The sequence below is a fragment of the Lissotriton vulgaris genome, chromosome 4_1 (genome assembly GCF_964263255.1).
Source record: "Lissotriton vulgaris chromosome 4_1, aLisVul1.2, whole genome shotgun sequence".
Lineage (NCBI taxonomy): Eukaryota > Metazoa > Chordata > Amphibia > Caudata > Salamandridae > Lissotriton > Lissotriton vulgaris.
Genome location: NC_141691.1, coordinates 66,595,920 through 66,619,121, shown reverse-complemented (window position 1 = coordinate 66,619,121; position 23,202 = coordinate 66,595,920).

Below are 23,202 nucleotides of genomic sequence, written 5' to 3'. Positions count from 1 at the left end.
TAATAGCATCCGGGTCTGCTTGTTCGGGACCTTGCTGAGTCGCATCTACTGCGGCCCCAGAGGTTCCGTTTTCTACTGACATTTTTTTTTTTTTTTTTAAATGCAGGCTTTGCAGAGTAGGTCTCCAAGGAGACAAAGATTAGGTGCACAATATTTTCAAACACTGTATCCTTCAACGTTGAATAAACCGGAGCTTTACATAGGAATCTCTTCCTACTAAGGTCGGGCGGATTTTAACCTTTCACCCACTCCAGACGTCTATTGGAGTTTTTACGGGAGAAAGGGGTCTGTGAAATATGCACGACTGAGTTACTCTATAAGTCTTACGTTAGTTTATCGCCTTACCAAACGTTGGGCGCCATGTAGTGTAGTTCCTAGTTTCCCACTAGGCCCTGCGCATTGGAATAACATAAACAGTAGTATCGACGTGGAACTGCGGATATTCCAGGCCTCCACTGACTATGCTAAACTTAATTGGGTTGTGTTACCAACTAGCTCAGAGGTCACTGGAAACTTTCTTCTCTGCATGGGAAGTGATCAGCTTCCCTGGCACAGACAAGAAGGGATTCAGTTTTCCAACAACCGTGCAACATGACAACTTTTCTCCTCAGATCAAGAGTCAATCTCTAGGGTCGTGTGAAACAATAGACATGCATTTCACTCAGTCAGTCTAGTGCAGTTTACTTTCACGAGATGTAGAGAACAGAGAGACGGGCGTGTATCAATAAAGGGTTAACATTTATTGAACAGTCTTTCTTCTCGTACAAGAGAAATGTATTGCCACAATTGCAATAATTGTTATTATAAAAAGTACGTACAGTAAGATAAGTATTGCGAAATAGAACTGTAAAAGCATTGATATGGTTTCTTAGCCATACAATGGTTTAAAGTAATAAAACATATATACAGTCATATATACATTAGGCTAACATACTCAACTGGTGCTTCTAACTAAGCCTACCCCAGTGTGCCTGACCTAAGCCTAACACGTGAAAAGGGGAGTAAGTAAGTAGCTTAAGTTAAGTTGGTTTTGCCAAGGTTTGTTTCAAGAATTCTCGTCTAAGGGTTTAGTCAACACCATACCTCTGAATAGAATGATGGAGGATTGGTATCTCCTTCAGGGGTCTCTCTCGATATCCCAGTCACCCGCGAGGGTAAACCGGAAGCGCCGGGACTGGATTTCTCTGCACGAGAAAGGCAGCGGCTCTCTTCAGCGCGTCGAGGAAGGAGGGGGGACAGCGTCCGCGGGCAGCTGGAATCTGCTGGATGTCTTCGCAGAGGACGGCTGTTCAGCTCCTTAAGCGTACTGCACCATAGTTCGCTCTGTAGCGGCGATAATGGTAATCAGCAGCTTCACCACCACAGGATAGCAGGCTGCAGCGACAGAGTGCTAGATTTACCAACACGGGGTCTTGCAGGCAGCCAGCATCAGCTCACAGCTCTCATTGCTTAAGGCAACGTTGGTAATATTTATACCTGACAGGTGCCGGGTTTGACGCAAGTTTGCTGGACATAAGACGTCAATTAAAGATGTCACTAGGAAGTGACAGTTATCAGTTGCTCATTAGAGTTCCATTACTAATCAAAACATAGCAAGCGGGGATTTCCAGGTTTGCTAAGTTTTTATCTTGTTGAAGAACTCGGAGTGTTATCTAGGAATATCAGATAGTGACTGCTGCTCTGTCATTGCACTAATTGGTCGCAAAGGAAGTAGCAGAGAGTCATGCTGGAATGTGGCTCTGTTCGTGTGAGGCCAGAGATGACTTTTCAGAAAATCGCACTTGAACGGTTATGCCAATATAGGGAATAAATGGATTTATAGCCGAATAGGGGCATAAGGTCACAGTATCGATCAGGAACCTAGATAAGCACGCAACAATGGCTTCAATACCTTTAGTGTGTACTATACAGGTATACAAAGATTCAACATCTAATGTAATCATACACCAATTTGGTTGCCATTGTACGATACCCAGTTTGGACAGAAAGTCCCCAGTATCCTTGATGTAACTTGCAAGGCCCTGAACATGACATTGTAGGAAAAAGTCAATGTAGCGTGAAATATTCTCACCCAAACTGTTTATCGCGGAGATGATGGGTCTGCCTGGAGTAGGTTGCCGCATTTTATGCACCTTTGGAATTAAATAAAGGTGCAGCATCACAGGATTCTCCACATGTAGAAATGAATATTCCTCAGATGAGATCAAATTGTTGCGTTTGTATGGCAAGAGCATGTGTTTAATATTATCTCTGGCCCGCTTGTATTCCATACCACTGCTTCTTTCATAGCAGTTGCTGCTGGCCAATTGTCTCTTTGCTTCTGTCACATATTCTTGTTTTTGTCACAGGACAATGTTCCCTCCTTTGTCAGAGGAGTTTATTATTATGCCCGGATTCCTACTCAGTTTATTCATCAATTTGTCATATTGGGCACGCTGAAAGTTGTTTTTATTATTTTTTCTGGTGTTATTTTTCTGTCTGTGTGTACGCCTGTTGAGTGTCTTAAGGTCCTCCACCACACACTCATGGAATATGTCAACCGCGTCCTTCGGCATGACGGGCCAAACTTGCTCTTGGATTTAAAAGGACTTTCTCCGGCTCCCCTTTGTGTAACACTTATTGCCCGAAGTTGGTTCTGGGTATCCGGTAGATCTGTGGATTGATTAAGATTGGAAAAGGAAGATCCAGTTTCTAAGTCACATAAAGTTAGCAAGGTTCTCGCGTCCCTGGCAGCTGCCATAGGAACCTAATTTGTTGCTTGATCTTTGTCCTTGCTATTGATTTCTTTTGGGTTAGATTTGATGGTAAAAAACTTTTTTAGTTTAAGTTTCCTGATGAAAAGAAACACATCTGCTCTTGTGTTGGTATAATTAAATGAGCTTTCTGGGCAATAGTTGAGGCCCAAGGATATTATTTGTTGCTCAGCCATTGTTAAAGTTAGATTTGACAAATTGGTGCTAGTGCTAGCCATTGTGATTACTTTTGTTCTTCTTGTTGTACCACGGCTTGTTTTTGTTTTGCTGCGGCCTTGGCGCGTTTCCTCCTTGCCTTGCGCCTTGCATCGCGCCGCTTCCGGCACCATTGTTGCGCGTTCTTGGTCGCAGCGTCTTGACTAAAGAAATCGATTTCTTCACTTAGGTTTAGGACTGTGTGTGTTTCACTGTCTTCAGATAAACCTGTTGATGATCCCAGTGAGCTGCCTGAGCTTGATAACGAGATGGAGTCCAGATCCGGGAGAACCGAAGATCCTGGTTCATTGCTGGTAGCTGAACGTTGCACTGCTTTAACTTGACAGTTAGCTTGTTTTAATTTTCTTGCTTGGTCGAATTTCCTCGCAAAAGTGTAAATGCGACCAGTCTCATAATCGTTGAGATCTCGGGCAAATTTGTTTATTTTGCGCAACTTTATTTTTTCTTCATGCTTTTTTAATGTGTCTCCAATCTCTTTGCGACTTTTGTCAATATATGATTTAATTTCCACATCCACTTGTTTATCAAGTTCTTCATTGATTTTTGTATATCTACAAGCAGGGTTTCTCTGTCCAGTATTGCATAGTTGATCAACATTTTCATCAGGTTCATGGAGGCATTGAGGTTGCTTTCCCCCCACTCCCTGAGCATGGCAGGATTCGGGTCCACAAAGCTGGGGGCCAGTAATATTCGTGGGCCCCTGGGTACCCTCCCCGCTTCTGCGTATTTAGTCAGGGATCCCACCATTTCGTGACCTCAGATTTGGATTTTTTTTCCAGTGTTATTAATAGTTGTTTAACGTCCTTATTAGCTGGACCGGCGGGCGTTAGTGGCGTTTGTTTGTTCAATCCGCCTCGGGGTAAATTCCCATATAGCATTTAAGCTGCCGTCTCCCTCTCTTCGTCGAGACTCTTTGACATGATTGAAACAGTGAGTCACGGTGTTTCAGGAAGGATTTAGAATGTAATTATCGGCACCGAGCCGCTGCGTGTGCTTTTGCCTGAAAGTGTAGCCCCTGCCTTCTCACCTGCTGATAACTGTTTGTAGAGATGCTGAGCATCGGCGCTTCGTTCTCCGCGGGTTGGCCGACCTGCTGATCGCGCACACCGGTGATCAGTTCGTAATTGCTTCGTCAGTTGCAGGGGGCCACGCCACGTTACTCCTCCTCGGAATACTACATGCTCTGGCTGTAAGGGCGAGGCCGATCGTTGCGAAGGGGGTTCTGCCGACTGAGACAACCAACATCCGTGATTTAATTGAAGGAAAATCCTCTAACTTCCACACCAACGGCGCGGCGAAAGAAGAAGACAGACCCCACAGCTTCAGGCAAGATGTTGCTTTTATTTAAAACCTTCCTGGCGACGCGTTTCGAGTAGCTAGTACTCTTGATCACACACCATTGAATAAGTCAGCCTGTCATTTTTAGGTCTCGCCTGTCGATGCGCATGCGCATCGAGCAAGCGAGACTATAGGGGCTCATCCACTCTTTATCTAACTGCAAGGAATCGTGGCGATTCCTTGCAGTGCCCGTGACTTTTAAGGTCAATGCGCATGCGCATTAAGCTTATGCGCATGCGCATTGACCTTAAAAGTCACGGGCGCGTGCACGTCCGTGTTTGTTTACCCTTGCCTACTCTCTCTCTCCCCTCTCCGCCCCCGTTCCGCCCCCTCCCCTTCCCGCCGTGTCGCATTTCTCCTCCCCCCTCCCCTCTCTTCCCTCCGTCTTCCTGCCGTGTCGCACCTCTCCCCTCTCCGCCCCCTCCCCTGCCCGCCCCCTCCCGCCGTGTCGCATTTTTTGTAGAAAGGCGCAGAGGAACCAAGCCAAAGCGCTGTTGGAAATGCAGCAAGCTTATCCGTGACCTCCTTTGGGTAGCCTCGGGCTTCGTTTACTCTACCTGTCTGTACAATGTTTACCAGGTGCCAAATCCCAGCTGAAAAATATGAAAAGAAAACAACATTGTTCAAAGGTCATTCACAGCACCCCGAAAGCGTGCAGCATCTGGCGTCTCCCGCTCCTCGACCACCACTGCATCTGCTTTACCCAAGGCTGCTCAGTTTCCGGAGCGAGTGATCGCGCATGTCTCGGAATCCTTTAGTGACTGTAACTATTCCCTTATAACGGTTGTAGTAAGCCTGTCCTGTCCTAGTAAAAGGTTGTAGTGGCCCCGCCTTGCCCACAGTAGTGGCAACGGGTTTTCGATGAATTGTGTGCAGAGGCGCCTATGTGCAGCCTGAGCCCTCTGGTCTCCGCTTTACTCTTCCTTGCTGGCTGTTGCGCGTCGCCACATCGTCTTGTTACTTTATGAGTTCATTAAAATAAATGCTGTTCTGACGAGTTATTGCTGCTCGTGTTTCTAGGCCTTAAGTTTGAAACCACTCGCCCACCAGACCTCGCAATGCACAAAGGTGGAAATCCTTCCCGCAGCTCTGTGAAACCCTCGTGTAGCGCTGTATTGTGAGGGCCGGCCCTGTTTCCTGCTCGGTGCTAGGGGGGTCTACACCCCACCCCGCTCGCGCCGGCCTGCAGAAGCTAGCTGGGTTCAATGGATGCTCACAACAAAGGGGCGGGGGAGGGGGCTCCACGTATGTGGAGTTGTATAAAAGGTATCGTTGGGTGTTGTCATGGAAGCCCCGCGCGCCTTAAACTGTGTGCGGAGCTGGCGCAGAGAACAAAACAGCCGACAGCTTTCAAGTCTACAAAGCGTGTGCAGTGCCCCCACCCCTCCCGCGACCCGTCTTCGCGCCCCTCCCCCAGCACCCCGAGAGCCACTGAGCCGAGATGAAACACAATAATGGAGTCTCTCCTAGCTGAATGTTGTTGGATGTGGTGTAGTTAACAGCACCCAGCCGAAGCTAACTGGTTGGGTGACGTAGCTCCTGCCCCCCGTGCCCCCTCCCCACACACACACACAGAGCGAGGCTCTCCTTACAAGCCGCCCCTGCTACTAAGAGAGGGGCCTAGACCATGAGATTGTGAACTTGATTTAGTTAGTGTTCCAGGACCCTGCCTCTTTCTTTCGGGCGCCTGGAGGGATACACAATTGTGCAACCGGTAGACAGGGGGCCTCTGTCACAGCGACCTGGCCAGGGCTGGAGTGTTCGCACTAAGCACCCCATTTGTTCCGGGGTATAAGCCTGTTTTTTTAAGCATTACTCTCACTCTCACTCACTCTCACTCACTCTCACTCACCCTCACTCTCACTCACCCTCACTCTCACTCACCCTCACTCTCACTCACCCTCACTCACCCTCACTCACCCTCACTCTCACTCACCCTCACTCTCACTCACCCTCACTCTCACTCACCCTCACTCACCCTCACTCTCACTCACCCTCACTCACCCACCCTCACTCACCCTCACCCTCACTCACCTTCACCCTCACTCACCCTCAACCCCTCACCCTCACTCACCCTCAACCCCTCACCTTCACTCACCCTCAACCCCTCACCCTCACTCACCCTCAACCCCTCACCCTCAATCACCCTCAACCCCTCACCCACCTTCACTCACCCTCACCCTAAACTCCTCACCCTCAACCCCTCACCCTCACCCACACTCACCCACACTCACCCACACTCACCCACACTCACCCTCACCCTCACTCACCCCACCCCCACTCACCCTCACTCACCCTCAACCCCTCACCCTCACTCACCCTCAACCCCTCACCCTCACTCACCCTCACTCACCCTCAACCCCTCACCCTCACTCACCCTCAACCCCTCACCCTCCCTCACCCTCAACCCCTCACCCTCAATCCCTCACCCTCACCCACACTCACCCACACTCACCCCCACTCACACTCACCCACCCTCACTCACCCTCACTCACCCTCACTCACCCTCACTCACACTCACCCACCCTCACTCACCCTCACACCCACCCTCACCCTCACTCACCCTCACACTCACCCTCACTCACCCTCAACCTCATGCTAAAGATTTACAAAAAAACCCATTAACAATTCTAAAAGCACTAACTCTAATGCTGCGAGACCTATTGCATTTCTAATGCTTGTTAAATGCTAGTTTTCCCTGACCCCTCCTATGGGCCACACCTCCTAAAGTGCATCACATGATTTGTTTAAACATAGGCATAGAAAGGGTACATATGTCATAATGGAATGAAAAACAGACTGTTGTAAACTTTTCCTGTTAGTAAAAAAGTTACATTTTGCCTGAAACAATACTGTATAACTAATTAATTTCGTTTATACATGTTAAATAATTTTTCATGATTTTATAATGCTAAAATGTCGCATATAAAAACATTTGTTACTTCCATTAATAGTTATTGCACATATCCAATGTCTGTAAACAATCGTTTATCTTCACTGCATGAATGCAGAAGTGCCGCATATGACAACATATATATATATATATGACAACAACCTCCTCCTTCCGAAAAGAGTGGAAGCCACACGGGGGAACGATAAGGAAACTTCTTTATTGCGATGTTGATGGCGAATGCATTTCGGCATATTCATGCCTTCTTCAGCGCCCAAATTTAAAGGAGGCTCCTATCGATATACAAGTTGGTTTGAGTCCTGCGCCTTAAATGTTCGTGTGAACTAGGCTCCGCCCCAGACAAAATGTTCGCACCTGTGGCAGCTCCTGATGCTGCTGTGAACTGCAAGGACCAGAATACATCATTCCATGTTCAGGTAAGTGAGATCTGGGAAGAAAGTACAACCAGCTGGTCGGATGCAGGACTCCAATGATATAGGCAGCCTTGGTTTTCCTGCTTGTCATCAGGTAAAAAAGCCTCCTTACATCCCCTCACTGCTTCAGCCCTGAAGTAAGGAACAGTTTCTTCGGGGACCGCAATGTACATACATGCTGCCCAAGTGCAAGGCAGAATCTCCTCGCAACCGCACTGTCTGCTTCTAGCTTTCGTGGCGAGCCAAGTCCAATCCAGTGCCCTGGAAGCACCAATTATTGCCGAAGCAACCACCAATACTGAATTAGCCACTTAGTGAAGCGGGGGCCTCCAAACTGCGTTACTGGCAAACGCAGAATATATGACAACAACCTCCTCCTTCCGAAAATAGTGGAAGCCACACGGGGGAACGATAAGGAAACTTCTTTATTGCAATGTTGATGGCGAATGTCATCCTCTGTCTCTTGGGGTCCCACAGGGTTCCTCACTGAGCCCCACGTTGTTTAACATCTACGTGAGGCCGCTGGCTGAGGTTGTGAAGCTCTGTGGTATGACCATGGTGTCGTACGCAGATGACACCCAGCTAGCGGTCACGATCAGCGGGGACTCTGGGGTGGATGCCCCAAGATTCAGAGAAGGACTCAGGGCGGTGGCTGGTTGGATGACGTCCAACTGTCTCCAACTAAACGCCAAAAAAACGGAGGTGATGATCTTTGGGAAGCGGAAGGACCTATGGGGAGATACTTGGTGGCCCTCTGAGCTGGGGCCGACCCCCACTCCGGTTGCGGAGATCAAAAACCTTGGTGTTTGGCTAGACCCTTCCCTCAATTTCGTTGGCCACACCAAAAGGACGGCGGCGTGCTGCTTCGGCATCTTGCGCAATCTGCGCCCTGCCCTTAAATACTTTGATGCCGCAACTCGTCAATTGGTGGTGCAAGCAACAGTTTTGGCTCGGCTGGACTATGCCAGCTCCCTTTTTATAGGATTAAACCAGGCCGAGTTAACCCGACTTCAAAGAGTGCAGAACGCTGCGGCCAGAGCGATCGTAGGTCTTCCTAGGTTTTGCTCGGCCGGTCCATCTTTGCGAGCCTTGCATTGGTTACCCGTTAGGCAGCGGATCCACTTTAAAGTTTTGTGCCTTTCCTTCAAGATCCTGAAGGGCTTATCGCCTCCCTTACTGTGCCAACTTTTGCACCCTTATATCCCGGGCCGCATTCTGCACTCGATGGACCAAGAATTAGCGGTAGCCCCTCGGTTCAAACTCAGTCGAGTGGGGGGTCGCTCTTTTAAGGTGCGGGCAGCCACACTCTGGAACGCTCTCCCTTTGAAACTCCGGACCCTTGGTGACCTGCTTTCCTTCCGCAAGGCCGCTAAAACCCATTTATTTTCTGAGCTTTGTTAAATCCTTCACTCCTCAATTTCTTAATAATAATTTCTGTTCCCTTGTTGTGTTGTGTTCGCCACCTTGTCGGTGCGCCGGGACGCTCCTTCGCTGGAGCAGCCGTGCGCAATATAAATAGCACTAACATAACATAACATAACATAACATGCATTTCGGCATATTCATGCCTTCTTCAGCACCCAAATTTACAGGAGGCTCCCATCGATATACAAGTTGGTTTGAGTCCTGCACCTTAAATGTTCGTGTGAACTAGGCTCCACCCCAGACAAAATGTTCGCACCTGTGGCAGCTCCCGATGTTGCCGTGAACTGCAAGGACCAGAATACATTATTCAACATTCAGGTAAGTGAGATCTGGGAAGAAAGTACAACCAGCTGGTCAGATGCAGGACTCCAATGATATAGGCAGCCTTGGTTTTCCTGCTTGTCATCAGGTAAAAAGCCTCCTTACGTCCCCTCACCGCTTCAGCCCCGAAGAAAGGAACAGTTTCTTCGGGGACCGCAATGTACATACACGCCGCCCAAGTGCAAGGCAGAATCTCCTCGCAACCGCACTGTCTGCTTCTAGCTTTCGTGGCGAGCCAAGTCCAATCCAGTGCCCTGGAAGCACCAATTATTGCCGAAGCAACCACCAATACTGAATAAGCCACTTAGTGAAGCGGGGGCCTCCAAACTGCGTTACTGGCAAACGCAGAATATATGACAACAACCTCCTCCTTCCGAAAAGAGTGGAAGCCACACGGGGGAACGATAAGGAAACGTCTTTATTGCAATGTTGATGGCGAATGTCATCCTCTGTCTCTTGGGGTCCCACAGGGTTCCTCACTGAGCCCCACGTTGTTTAACATCTACGTGAGGCCGCTGGCTGAGGTTGTGAAGCTCTGTGGTATGACCATGGTGTCGTACGCAGATGACACCCAGCTAGCGGTCACGATCAGCGGGGACTCTGGGGTGGATGCCCCAAGATTCAGAGAAGGACTCAGGGCAGTGGCTGGTTGGATGACGTCCAACTGTCTCCAACTAAACGCCAAAAAAACGGAGGTGATGATCTTTGGGAAGCGGACGGACCTATGGGGAGATACTTGGTGGCCCTCTGAGCTGGGGCCGACCCCCACTCCGGTTGCGGAGATCAAAAACCTTGGTGTTTGGCTAGACCCTTCCCTCAACTTCGTTGGCCACACCAAAAGGACGGCGGCGTGCTGCTTCGGCATCTTGCGCAATCTGCGCCCTGCCCTTAAATACTTTGATGCCGCAACTCGTCAATTGGTGGTGCAAGCAACGGTTTTGGCGCGGCTGGACTATGCCAGCTCCCTTTTTATAGGATTAAACCAGGCCGAGTTAACCCGACTTCAAAGAGTGCAGAACGCTGCGGCCAGAGCGATCGTAGGTCTTCCTAGGTTTTGCTCGGCCGGTCCATCTTTGCGAGCCTTGCATTGGTTACCCGTTAGGCAGCGGATCCACTTTAAAGTTTTGTGCCTTTCCTTCAAGATCCTGAAGGTCTTATCGCCTCCCTTACTGTGCCAACTTTTGCGCCCTTATATCCCGGGCCGCATTCTGCACTCGCTGGACCAAGAATTAGCGGTAGCCCCTCGGTTCAAACTCAGTCGAGTGGGGGGTCGCTCTTTTAAGGTGCGGGCAGCCGCACTCTGGAACGCTCCCTCCTTTGAAACTCCGGACCCTTGGTGACCTGCTTTCCTACCGTGAGGCCGCTAAAACCCATTTATTTTCTGAGCTTTGTTAAATCCTTCACTCCTCAATTTCTTAATAATAATTTCTGTTCCCTTGTTGTGTTGTGTTCGCCACCTTGTCGGTGCGCCGGGACGCTCCTTCGCTGGAGCAGCCGTGCGCAATATAAATAGCACTAACATAACATAACATAACATAACATGCATTTCGGCATATTCATGCCTTCTTCAGCACCCAAATTTACAGGAGGCTCCCATCGATATACAAGTTGGTTTGAGTCCTGCACCTTAAATGTTCGTGTGAACTAGGCTCCACCCCAGACAAAATGTTCGCACCTGTGGCAGCTCCCGATGTTGCCGTGAACTGCAAGGACCAGAATACATTATTCAACATTCAGGTAAGTGAGATCTGGGAAGAAAGTGCAACCAGCTGGTCGGATGCAGGACTCCAATGATATAGGCAGCCTTGGTTTTCCTGCTTGTCATCAGGTAAAAAGCCTCCTTACGTCCCCTCACCGCTTCAGCCCCGAAGAAAGGAACAGTTTCTTCGGGGACCGCAATGTACATACACGCCGCCCAAGTGCAAGGCAGAATCTCCTCGCAACCGCACTGTCTGCTTCTAGCTTTCGTGGCGAGCCAAGTCCAATCCAGTCCCCTGGAAGCACCAATTATTGCTAGAGCAACCACCAATACAGACTTAGCCACTTAGTGAAGCGGGGGCCTCCAAACTGCGTTACTGGCAACCGGAGAATATATGACAACAACCTCCTCCTTCCAAAAAGAGTGGAAGCCACACGGGGGAACGATAAGGAAACTTCTTTATTGCGATGTTGATGGCGAATGCATTTCGGCATACTCATGCCTTCTTCAGCGCCCAAATTTACAGGAGGCTCCCATCGATATACAAGTTGGTTTGAGTCCTGCGCCTTAAATGTTCGTGTGAACTAGGCTCCGCCCCAGACAAAATGTTTGCACCTGTGGCAGCCCCCGATGTTGCCGTGAACTGCAAGGACCAGAATACATCATTCCATGTTCAGGTAAGTGAGATCTGGGAAGAAAGTACAACCAGCTGGTCGGATGCAGGACTCAAATGATATAGGCAGCCTTGGTATTCCTGCTTGTCATCTGGTAAAAAAGCCTCCTTACGTCCCCTCACCACTTCAGCCCCGAAGAAAGGAACAGTTTCTGCGGGGACCACAATGTACATACACGCCACCCAAGTGCAAGGCAGAATCTCCTTGCAACCGCAATGTCTGCTCCTAGTTCTCGTGGCGAGCCAAGTCCAATCCAGTCCCCTGGAAGCAACCACCAATACAGACTTATATATATCGAAGAATACTCTTCGTCTCCGCAATTCCTTCGCAGGCTGCAAATGAAGAGCACGGACCGCATAAATCTTGAAATACCTTCTATTTTATTCTTTACAGCGTACAAACAGTGTAGGCAGCCATGGGGCATTTCGTCCCTACCTGGGGACTTGATCACATGATGCCAAACTACCAATGGCATTCCTTTTTAATTAAACAGCTACACACTTTTTTCTTTTTTTCATTTTAAAGACAGGTGTTTTCATTGGTTGTGAACATACCACATGGTATAAAGTGCAAAAAACAGTTCTCAGTTTTATCCAGTAACTTTATAACTGTCAAGTGGGAGGAAAACCTGATCAAATTGTTACATTCTCACAATTATGATACACGGAATTGTCAAGGTTACCTAAACTTGTAAAAGGATTCTTTAGCAGCAAGAAACGCAATAATTTCCAATAGTATTAGCATAAATGCACTGTTCTATCCTTTATTACTGAGAAATTTTAACATTGTGCTGGCTGTTAATAAGTCAATCCACCAATATAAATATGAATAAATAGATGTTAAATATCTAAACAAATAAATAGATACATAAATGCATAACCACATAGATATACACAATAATTTAAAACATATATAGGTATGAATACACATGGAATAAATAGATAAATAAATATACATATACATCATTAAATAGTGAGTACCTCAGACCACACATATTTAAAATTCATACTTTTAAAATCAGTGAATATCTATATATATATCTATATATCTATATATATATATATATATATATATATATATATATATATATATATATATATATATATATATATATATATATATATATATATATATATATATATATATATCAAATATTTGTACAGATAACAGGCAATCACAAATCTTTGTCTATAGTTCAATGACCTATGTGCCAAGTAAGGACATGGCTTCAATGTTGTTGCATTATTACTGATTTGTAAGACATCAGGGAAATGTATGCATTTTTAAAACGTAATTTGTTTGTGTATAACATCCAATGCACATATTACTTTATTAATATGATGCGTGGGCCTTGATATTTTATGACTACACAATTAATTTCAAGTGTATCATGTGAAAATCAACAAATTTTCATTCAACATATGGATAATGCATTGTGTTAAAACGGCGCCCTCAGAAACGTTTCGTTAAGGACTATATGTGAAAACATAGTCCTTTGTCGATGTTTACTTTTTGAAATGAATTGGCACGTTTTTGTGTGTGGAAACTCTTGTTAAATAGCGGTTACTCAATCACTCCCCATCAGTGAGCAAGGACGTGAAGTCCGAAACGCGTCTGATGGCTTGCACCACAATTAAATAAATATTTTGTGAAAAAATGTGAAGACTGACTCGGGGTAATTTTTAAAGTTTGCGTACCTGTCGGTGCAGTGAAGCACATCTGCGACAAGTTGGATTGATATATATATATATATATATATATATATATATATATATATATATATATATATATATATATATATATATATATATATATATATATATATATATATATATATATATATATATATATATTCCATGTAACAACCGACATCTGTCCAGTTCCAACACAATGCCTACTATTATTGTGTATAATTTTGCATGTGTTTCCTGTTACTCAGTAACAATAAATTGCATTGGCTAATTCTTCCTCAAATACTGAACATCAAATTAAGGACTAAAGATAAGGGAGAAAGGGAAAAATCCCTACCATACATAATCTGGTCCTAAAATAGTACATTATGATACACAAACATATTGCCTAATGGCTGTTTGTGAAGACTGGATATATCTGTGCAAAATAGGTGCATGTGCAAATAGTAATTTTTTAGATATTTTTTAAATTTTTTTAAAAGGCGAAAAATATAAAAAGTGCTCAATGTGTCTTATAAAAGGGCTAAGATAGTTAAAAGAATAAAGGGAACTAACGGGAAACTGCTGTGTAAGGAATACATTCCTCAGAACAATTTTTAAGAGCAGAAATAAATTCCTGAATTTACAATTCAATCAAAGGGGTGTGCCAAAACAACCCCGAGAGCCTAGTATTAAATACAAATTCAATCTGTCAAATGGTTAAGATCATAATTTACCCCTCCTATATTTATTGGACTGTGAGCCCCAGTAATTATAAGCTAGCATGGAGTTCCTCCGAACTGTTGAGGCCATTGGGATGCTTACTATCAAGACTTAAAATGTAATGCATCTCTAACAATTTAAGGCTCCTCTCTCTGTCACCTCCTCGTTTTCTCTTAGGGACAGAGTCAATAAGAAAATAAGTGAGGTCTTTAAGGTTGCCATCATGCTGCTCATGGAAATGCCTGGCCACGGGATACGCCTGATCATGGTTTTTGATGGCTCTAATGTGTTGGAGTACCCTTTTGTGTCCTGGTAGGATGGTACTACCTATATGTCTCAGTCCACATGGACACTCCAACTCATATACCACATGATCAGTTTTACAATTAAGTGATTTGGTGATTACTCCATTGGGTCCCCCAAATGGCGAAGAATATTCTGTAACATTGACTCCATGTTGGCAGGCTTTACACTTGTAAAACCCCTTCCTTTGCGCAGGCCAAGAGACCTTGGCTTGTGGTCCACACGGGTCACTATCCATGAGAACATTTTTCATAGATGCTCCCCTTCTGTATGTTATCATTGGATTTTTTGGAACTGTCTTGCCAATAATGGGGTCCTGCCTAATGAAATGCCAATTCCTTTTGATAATCTTTCTCACAGCTAGATGTTCTTTGTTGTAATCCAATATAAATCTAAACATGTTAGAGATTTTGTCTCTGGTACTAGGGACCTTTTGGACTGAGACAAGCATATCCCTATCAACCAGGTTACATTTAGTAAGGGCCTTCTTAAGGCAAAGGTTACTGTAACCTCTTTCCCTGAACCTTGAAATACAATCGCCTTGCACTTTTTGCAGTGTCTCATTGTTAATACAGATTGTTTTTATGCGCCATAGGGAATGCTTTGTACGAGGTGGGTGGGGTGGGCACTACTGGCATGCAGGATGGCATTACCTGCCGTAGGCTTACGATGCAATTTAGTTTCCAACCATCCTTGATCTATGTAAATCTCAACATCAAGAAAGTAACTGTGGTTCGACTTATAGTGGCAGTGAAATTCAGATTTAAGTTATTTTGGTTCAATGAGGCAATAAACTAATTTGCCTCGCTTTCACTGCCATGCCAGATCAAGAAAAGGTCGTCTATGTACCTCCACCAGCTTTTCACATGCCTGGTCAGTGTGTCACAGTGTTTTGCCATGAGGACCTGCTCCTCCCACAGCCCATGTGTAAACACGCGAAGTAGGGGGAGAAGCTGGCCCCCATGGCCACACCCCTCAATTGTTGGTACATGACATCCTGAAACATAAATATATAATTGGTATGACACAACTCGACCATATTGACAAGCATTTTACTATGCTCCTCATAGTGAGGCCCTTTCCTTGCCAAATAATACTTTAAGGCCCGTAGTCCATCACCATGCTTAATAGACGTATGTAATGCTGTAACATCTAAAGCAATCAAAAGATATTCGTTATTCCATTGGAAGTCTTTCATTTTAGTTAAGAAATCACCTGTATCCTTAGTATATGAGGCAAGATTGTGAACAAACTCTTTAGGCAAAAGTCCACATAGATGGATGTATTTTCAACCATACTGTTTCTGGCCGATATAATCAGCCTACCTGGTGGATTCATTCTATCCTTGTGCACTTTAGGTATGAAGTACAAGATTGGGATAGTTGGATTAAGATTCCACAGGTACTTATACTCATTACTCGTTAGCATACCCTTTTCACACCACGCCATTAATTTCATCCGAAAGGCTGTGTGTGTTGTGTTCCACGTCATTTTATTGCTTTTGCCGTAGCAGGATTCATCACTGAGTTGTTTTATTCCTTCCTTTAGGTAGTCATCCCTTCTCCACAGGACATTTCCGCCCTTGTCGGCATTTCGCACTACAATTTCTTTATTGTTTTTAATCTTCGTCATTAGTTGATGGTACTGTAATGCTTTTTTGTTTTTGTTTTGTTTGTTTCCTGTTGATACCTTATTGGTGGCCCTATTGAGATTTTTAAGATCAGTGATGACCTGTTCCTGGAACATATCAATATTGTCTTTAAGCATAAGAGGGTAGAACTTCGAGGGTGGTTTGAACAGTGTTGCACATAGTATCCTAGAGCCAGTTTGAGTGACTGTAGAAATGTCATCAGATTGATTTGGTTCCTGCATCATTTCAAATATTGTTTCCACCAACTCTTGTGAATTCAGATTCATTTCTTGGGCCTTTGATGTCAAAAAATCAAAGTAGGGGGAGAAGGAAGACGTGATCCGTTCAGCTTCCTTAGTTTCAATATCAAATAATCAAGAGAGAAGGATCACTTTTCCTGCATAACGAGGGTATGCAGGTTTCGTTCCAGCTAGTCCCAATTAAAAAACCCTCATGAACGTGTAGAGTTGGTAAATTTAGCGGTATATCTTGATTCTCCGCCGTCCTGACTCGTGCAGATCCGGTTGCTCCCCTCTGTTCTCCTGCTGGGTATCGTAGCGCTTCTCCCACGCTGCTTGTAATATCTGCATTCTTCCAGCTGGACTACCATAGCGCCGCATTGTGCATTTGACTCGCTCTGTCCTCAGCGCTGCTTTGCTGCTTTGTGATTGCTCTGTGCCCAACTTCATAGCGCCGCTTGTCACTCTTAATGTGCTGTGCTCATAGCGCTACTCTATGTCAGCCAGTTCTTTTCTAAAATATATATTTTGGTCATAGCGCCCCACTGCTCGCCCCAACCTCTCCCTGCGTTAAGTGTTTGTTGTTGTTGCAGACATTTGCTTCCTGTGACGTCCTAGCCCGTCCCTCCAATCACGCTCCCGCCTCCCAGCTGAGCCTGCCTCCCACAGATAGATTAGACCGACCCCTCCCCCCGAGAGCTGTGACCGTCCTGACTCGTGCAGATCCGGTTGCTCCCCTCTGTTCTCCTGCTGGGTATCGTAGCGCTTCTCCCACGCTGCTTGTAATATCTGCATTCTTCCAGCTGGACTACCATAGCGCCACATTGTGCATTTGACTCGCTCTGTCCTCAGCGCTGCTTTGCTGCTTTGTGATTGCTCTGTGCCCAATTTCATAGCGCCGCTTGTCACTCTTAATGTGCTGTGCTCATAGCGCTACTCTATGTCAGCCAGTTCTTTTCTAAAATATATATTTTGGTCATAGCGCCCCACTGCTCGCCCCAACCTCTCCCTGCGTTAAGTGTTTGTTGTTGTTGCAGCCATTTGCTTCCTGTGACGTCCTAGCCCGTCCCTCCAATCACGCTCCCGCCTCCCAGCTGAGCCTGCCTCGCCCCTCCCCTTCAACTATCCACTTATGACAGTGGCTTTTGCGCGCAGAGTTCACGCGCAGCGATCGCGCCCCATTCGCGCCGAAGGTGCGCCAAAGGTAAGCCCGTCTACGCCCGTCCATGCCTGGACCGCGCCCAGTGCCAGACCCCCTGGCCCCCGTACCACCCTCCCCTCCCGCATTACTTATGATGCCACCACCCTCCTAGCCCTTAACCCCGGCCGCTCCCCCAACTGCGTCCAAGCCGCTCCTGGACACACCCATGGACTCTTCTCTTGCAACTCCTGCAAGTTCGACGGCACCAAGAACAACTCCTCATCTACGAACACACAACAGATATCCGACCCCAACCACCTAAAATGCATCCTGCTCAACACCCGCTCAGTCCACAGGCACGCCATCGACCTCTGGAATCTACTAGACACCACCTCTCCGGACGTCGCCTTCCTAACAGAAACATGGATGAACGCCTCCTCAGCCCCAGACATCACCATTGCCATCCCGGAAGGATATAAAATCATCCGTAAGGACCGGACCGACCAAACAGGAGGAGGCATCGCTATCGTCCATAAGAAATCCATCCGCATCTCAACTAGCTCAGACGCCAATCTCGCCAACACTGAACACCTTCACTTCCAGATCCACATCGACCCCAAGACCACACTCAGAGGCACCCTCTTCTACAGGCCACCAGGACCCCGCGCACAATTTAGTGAAGACATCACGGACTTCATCACTCCACACGCGCTCCCCTCCGAGGATTACATCCTTTTGGGAGAACTCAACTTTCACCTTGAAAAGAGCAACGACCGCAACACCACCTCCGTCTTGGACAACCTCGCCAACCTCGGACTTAAACAACTTGTCACTACCCCCACCCACATCGCAGGTCACACACTCGACCCTATCTTCACCTCCAGCAAACACGTCTCCTTCAGCCACACCACAGCTCTCCTCTGGACTGACCACAGCTGCGTTCACTTTACCTACAACAAGTCCACATCCAACAACCATCCCCAACCAACTCTGCGAAGAAACTGGAACAAAGTCACCATCGACCAGATCTCCTCATCGCTTCTTCAATACCCCCCCACACACTCCTCAAACCCCGACCAAGCAGCCACTAACTTCACCCAATGGTTATCCAACAGTGCCGACATCCTAGCACCACTGAAAAAACGACAAACCAAACTAGGCAGCAAGAAGGCCTCCTGGTTCAACGATGATCTTAAGAAATCCAAGAAACTCTGTCGCTCCCTTGAGAAGGCCTGGAAAAAAGACCCAAACACCAACACCAAAGACGCATTCAAAAACGCCACCCGCATTCACCACCAACTGATCCGGAACGCCAAGAAAGCTGCCTTCAAGGACCGACTAGATAGCAACGCCCACAACAGCAAGGAATTATTCAACATCGTCAAGGAATTTACCAACCCCTCAGCCAACTCCAACGACATCACCCCCTCTCAAGCCCTCTGCGACTCCCTAGCCTCATTCTTCCACAACAAAATTGCAGACATCCACAACAGCTTCGACAACCGACCCGAAGACCAACCCACGCAACCCTCTGCAGGACCCCCACCCCTCTTGAACACCCTCAATGACTGGAACCCTATCTCCACTTAAGACACCATCCATCTGATGAACTCTATCCACTCAGGATCCCCCACAGACCCATGCCCTCACCACATCTTTAACAAAGCAGACTCCATTATAGCACCACACCTCCGAGACGTCATCAATTGCTCCCTCAACTCCGCAACCTTCCCGGAAAGTTGGAAACACGCCGAACTCAGCGCCCTTCTGAAGAAACCCACAGCTGACCCCACCGAACTCAAAAACTACCGCCCTATCTCACTCCTTCCATTCCCGGCCAAAGTCATCGAGAAAGCGGTCAACAACCAGCATTCCTCGAAACCAACAAATCCCTCGACTCCTCACAATCCGGCTTCCGAGCCAAACACAGCACTGAAACCGCCCTCATCGCTGCAACAGACGACATTCGAACTCTACTGGACAATGGAGACACAGTCGCCCTCATCCTCCTCGACCTCTCCGCCTTCCACCTCTCAAGTCAGAGGCCTCTGAAGTCATCTGCGGCGTACCACAAGGATCTTCACTCAGCCCCACCCTCTTCAACGTATACATGAGCCCCCTCGCGACCATCGCACGCCAACACAACCTCAACATCATCTCCTACGCAGATGACACTCAACTGATCCTATCTCTCACCAGAGACCCTAACACTGCCAAAACCAACCTGCATGAAGGAATGAAAGAAGTTGCCGAATGGATGAAGCACAGCCGTCTGAAACTGAACTCAGACAAAACAGAAGTCCTCATCCTAGGAACCTCCCCCTCCGCCTGGGATGACTCTTGGTGGCCGGAGGCCCTTGGAAAAGCACCCATCCCGACGGACCACGCACGGAACCTGGGAGTCATCCTAGATTCCTCACTCTCGATGAACAGACAAGTCAACGCCGTTTCTTCATCCTGCTTCAACATTCTTCGTATGCTCAAAAAAACATTTTGTTGGATCCCCACCGAAACTAGAAAAACAGTCACCCACGCACTGGTCACGAGCCACCTGGACTACGGAAACACCCTATACGCCGGAACCACCGCAAAACTCCTGAAAAAACTCCAACGCATCCAGAACGCTTCAGCCAGGCTCATATTAGACATCCCGCGTAAAGAACACATCTCTGGGCACCTGAAAAACCTCCACTGGCTCCCCGTCAATAAGAGGATTACTTTCCGTCTTCTAACCCACGCACACAAAGCACTTTACGAAATTGGACCCGTATGCCTCAACACATGACTGTCCTTCTACACCCCCTCCCGCCAGCTACGCTCCTCAAACCAAGCCCTTGCCACTGTACCTCGCATCAACAAAACCACCATGGGAGGGAGATCCTTCTCCTACCTGGCAGCTAAAACCTGGAACTCACTTCCCACTCACCTTCGCCTTACTCAGAACCACCTAGCATTCAGAAAGCAACTTAAAACATGGATATTCGAGAAGTAATTCCCCTCCCTTCTTCAAGCGCCTTGAGACCCTCTGGGTATGTAGCGCGCTATATAAATCTCTTGACTTGACTTGACTTGACTTGTGTGCATAATCATAGGGTTTAGTGGTTATGCATCCTCCACCCGGAGGTTTTACTTTTGGTTAAAAACAGTAGTGATCAGTGACGAGAAAGTGTGAACTGAAAAGGTAAAATATCTCTTCCTGCCAGAGTAGTAATTTTATTCGTTCTGGATTTGAGATGTTAAAATAAAGTTGTGTGAATGACAGTGATTAGGGCTCTCACACACTCAGTTTAGTGAATGTTGTAGGTCGACATGTTTCAGCCCTTTGTTGCCGGTTAGGTCAAGTGGGCTTTCTTCAGGACCAAAGTGCAGGGTATGTAGAGACCTAGGGCGTCTCTATTAGTGTTGGGCAGATAAGAATTTCTTTGATTGCCTATTTACTGATGATAATGGAGATGATATGTTAATCACACCCCTTGAAGGTCGCCAGGTACCTGCGTCGGGTGTTATTGTGCCTCATCGAGGTCCCAGTGGGTCAGGGAGGCCTACTGCGGTCTCTGTCGGCACCACTTGTGCTGACTCTACCACTCTGGGCCCGGGATGTCAGTCATTACTGATGTTCCTCCACTTGGTACTTTTTTCACCTGAGCATGGAACTTCCGAAGTTTGAGCTTTCTTACACTTTTGTAAATGTCAACTCTTGATTTTGTATAATTAAATGTACTTTCAGGGCAAAAGGAGAGTCCGAAGGCCAGTAATTGGGTTTCAGCAGCATTAAGAGTCATATCCTCGCCAGGATACTATTTTAGTAATAGAGCGCGTTATAAAACCCTTTATATCATATATCAATTCATATCATATCCGATAGGTTAATTACCGTTTTTGCACTACTTTCCTTGATATCACTTGGCGATTCTTTTTCCAATATTTCCGCTGTTGTTTTTTCTGCTGTTGTTTTTTGTTGTGCACTCCTTCCTCTGCTGGCCTTTCTTCTCTCCCTCCTTCTTTTGTTCCTCCTCTGCTTTCGCTGGCTTGGGGTTTTCTCGGTCTCAGCGATTGGAGGCGCTCCCTGCATAAAAAATCATCCTCCTTAGTGAGAGAATGTCGGTATCCTTTAGTTGACTTAGCTTTGTTCCGTGTATCTGCCTCAGATCCACTTTCTACTGTTGAACTGTCTTCAGATGCTGATGTCAGTTTAGAAAGTTGGTTTTCACTCACTGCCCCATGTTTAGATGTCTTGTTGTCTGCCTTCAATGCATCGAACTTGCGAAAAAATGTAAAAATTCTCCCTTGCTCGTAATCACAACGATCACGGTGGAATTTGTTTGTCTTTAGTTCTCTAATGACATCCTCTTCTTTTTTAAGACGTTTTTTCATGTCAGTTTTTAGTTTGGCAATTTCATCCTGTTGTTCCATTGAGTCTAATTCCTTAGTGAGGTTTTCAATGTCCTCAGCCAATTTGATACAATCTTTTTCTGCATATTTTACCAAGATAAAGAGTAGTTTACGAGAGGAGTCCAAATTAGTTTCTGCCCATTCGCGCATCATATCGCGATCGGGCGCTTCGTAGCTTTGTGGAAAAAGGTAGGGCTAGGACCTTTCTCAAGATTTGCCCGGCGCTAACCGCCCTTGTACCATTCAAATTTACCAAGCAATGAGGCAGGCGCCGGAGACCAGAAGGCAGGAAACAGAAGTTTTATTCCGACGGAGCAGAACACATCAGATCAGACAACAAGGTATCATCTCGAGGTGCTCTAACAGCCTCTCGGAGGCCTGGCCTCTTATACACTGGTTTATGGCATGTGACCTTTCTTTATTATAATCAGAACATTGTGAAGCCCGGAAAAAGACATCCCCGCAATCCTCGTGTCAATCCCACCCCCATATACCTTCACAATAGAGGTCCTCAACCTGCTGATAAGAGGAGGGGGGTCATCACGCAGCTGAGTGTTCTGCCGAGTCTTAGGATGTGTGCGCCTGATCATATCACAGGGGGTGGGGAGGCCTGGATCAATAGAGGGTCCTTTGAAGGAGAGCGACCTCATACAATAAGGGTCAGTAAATGATATCTCCCGGCTTAGGCGATGGCCTCGGACCTGTGTGGACAGCTGGACACGGGGTGAGGGGTCATCAAAGGAGTGGTATTCATGCCTCGTGGACAATCCAGTGCGGAGGGAAGGTTGATCAACAGAGGGGCATTCATCGGAGGAGAGGAGGTGTTGGTCAGGCGCTGGCGTGACTCCCAAGGACAGGGTCATGCAGAAGGGTTATGTTCATGAGGGGAGGGAGGGGGAGCCAGGGTGCGCGGAGGATGCTTGCTGGGTCAGAGGGGCGCGCTGGCGATCGATCGTGGACAGGGAGACCATGATGCCTAAAATGGTGATCGTGCACGTTGTACGTGGGTGACAAGCTGGCGCAGATAATGTTTAGCTCACAAACTAGAATTCCACAGTCCTCCCTTTTAACATATCTCGCCAACTTGTCAGTTTGGATTTATCCCCATAAGGCCACGTATTTCTACTTCATAGAGGGGACTCATGTGCTCATTTCGGAAGTCCAAAGTCTTTGGGCACATACAGTTGGAAACAAGGCCGCACAAAGATGGTAGACATTGGATACCTAAGCAACACCCACATAAGATCACAACAGGTATCAGCACGAAGGAAAACAACCTCCAACCCCAGTTCCTCAAAGTGTCCCAAAACCAGCTCCCAAGCGACCATCCTTCCTGCTCCTGGTGAACCTCCGA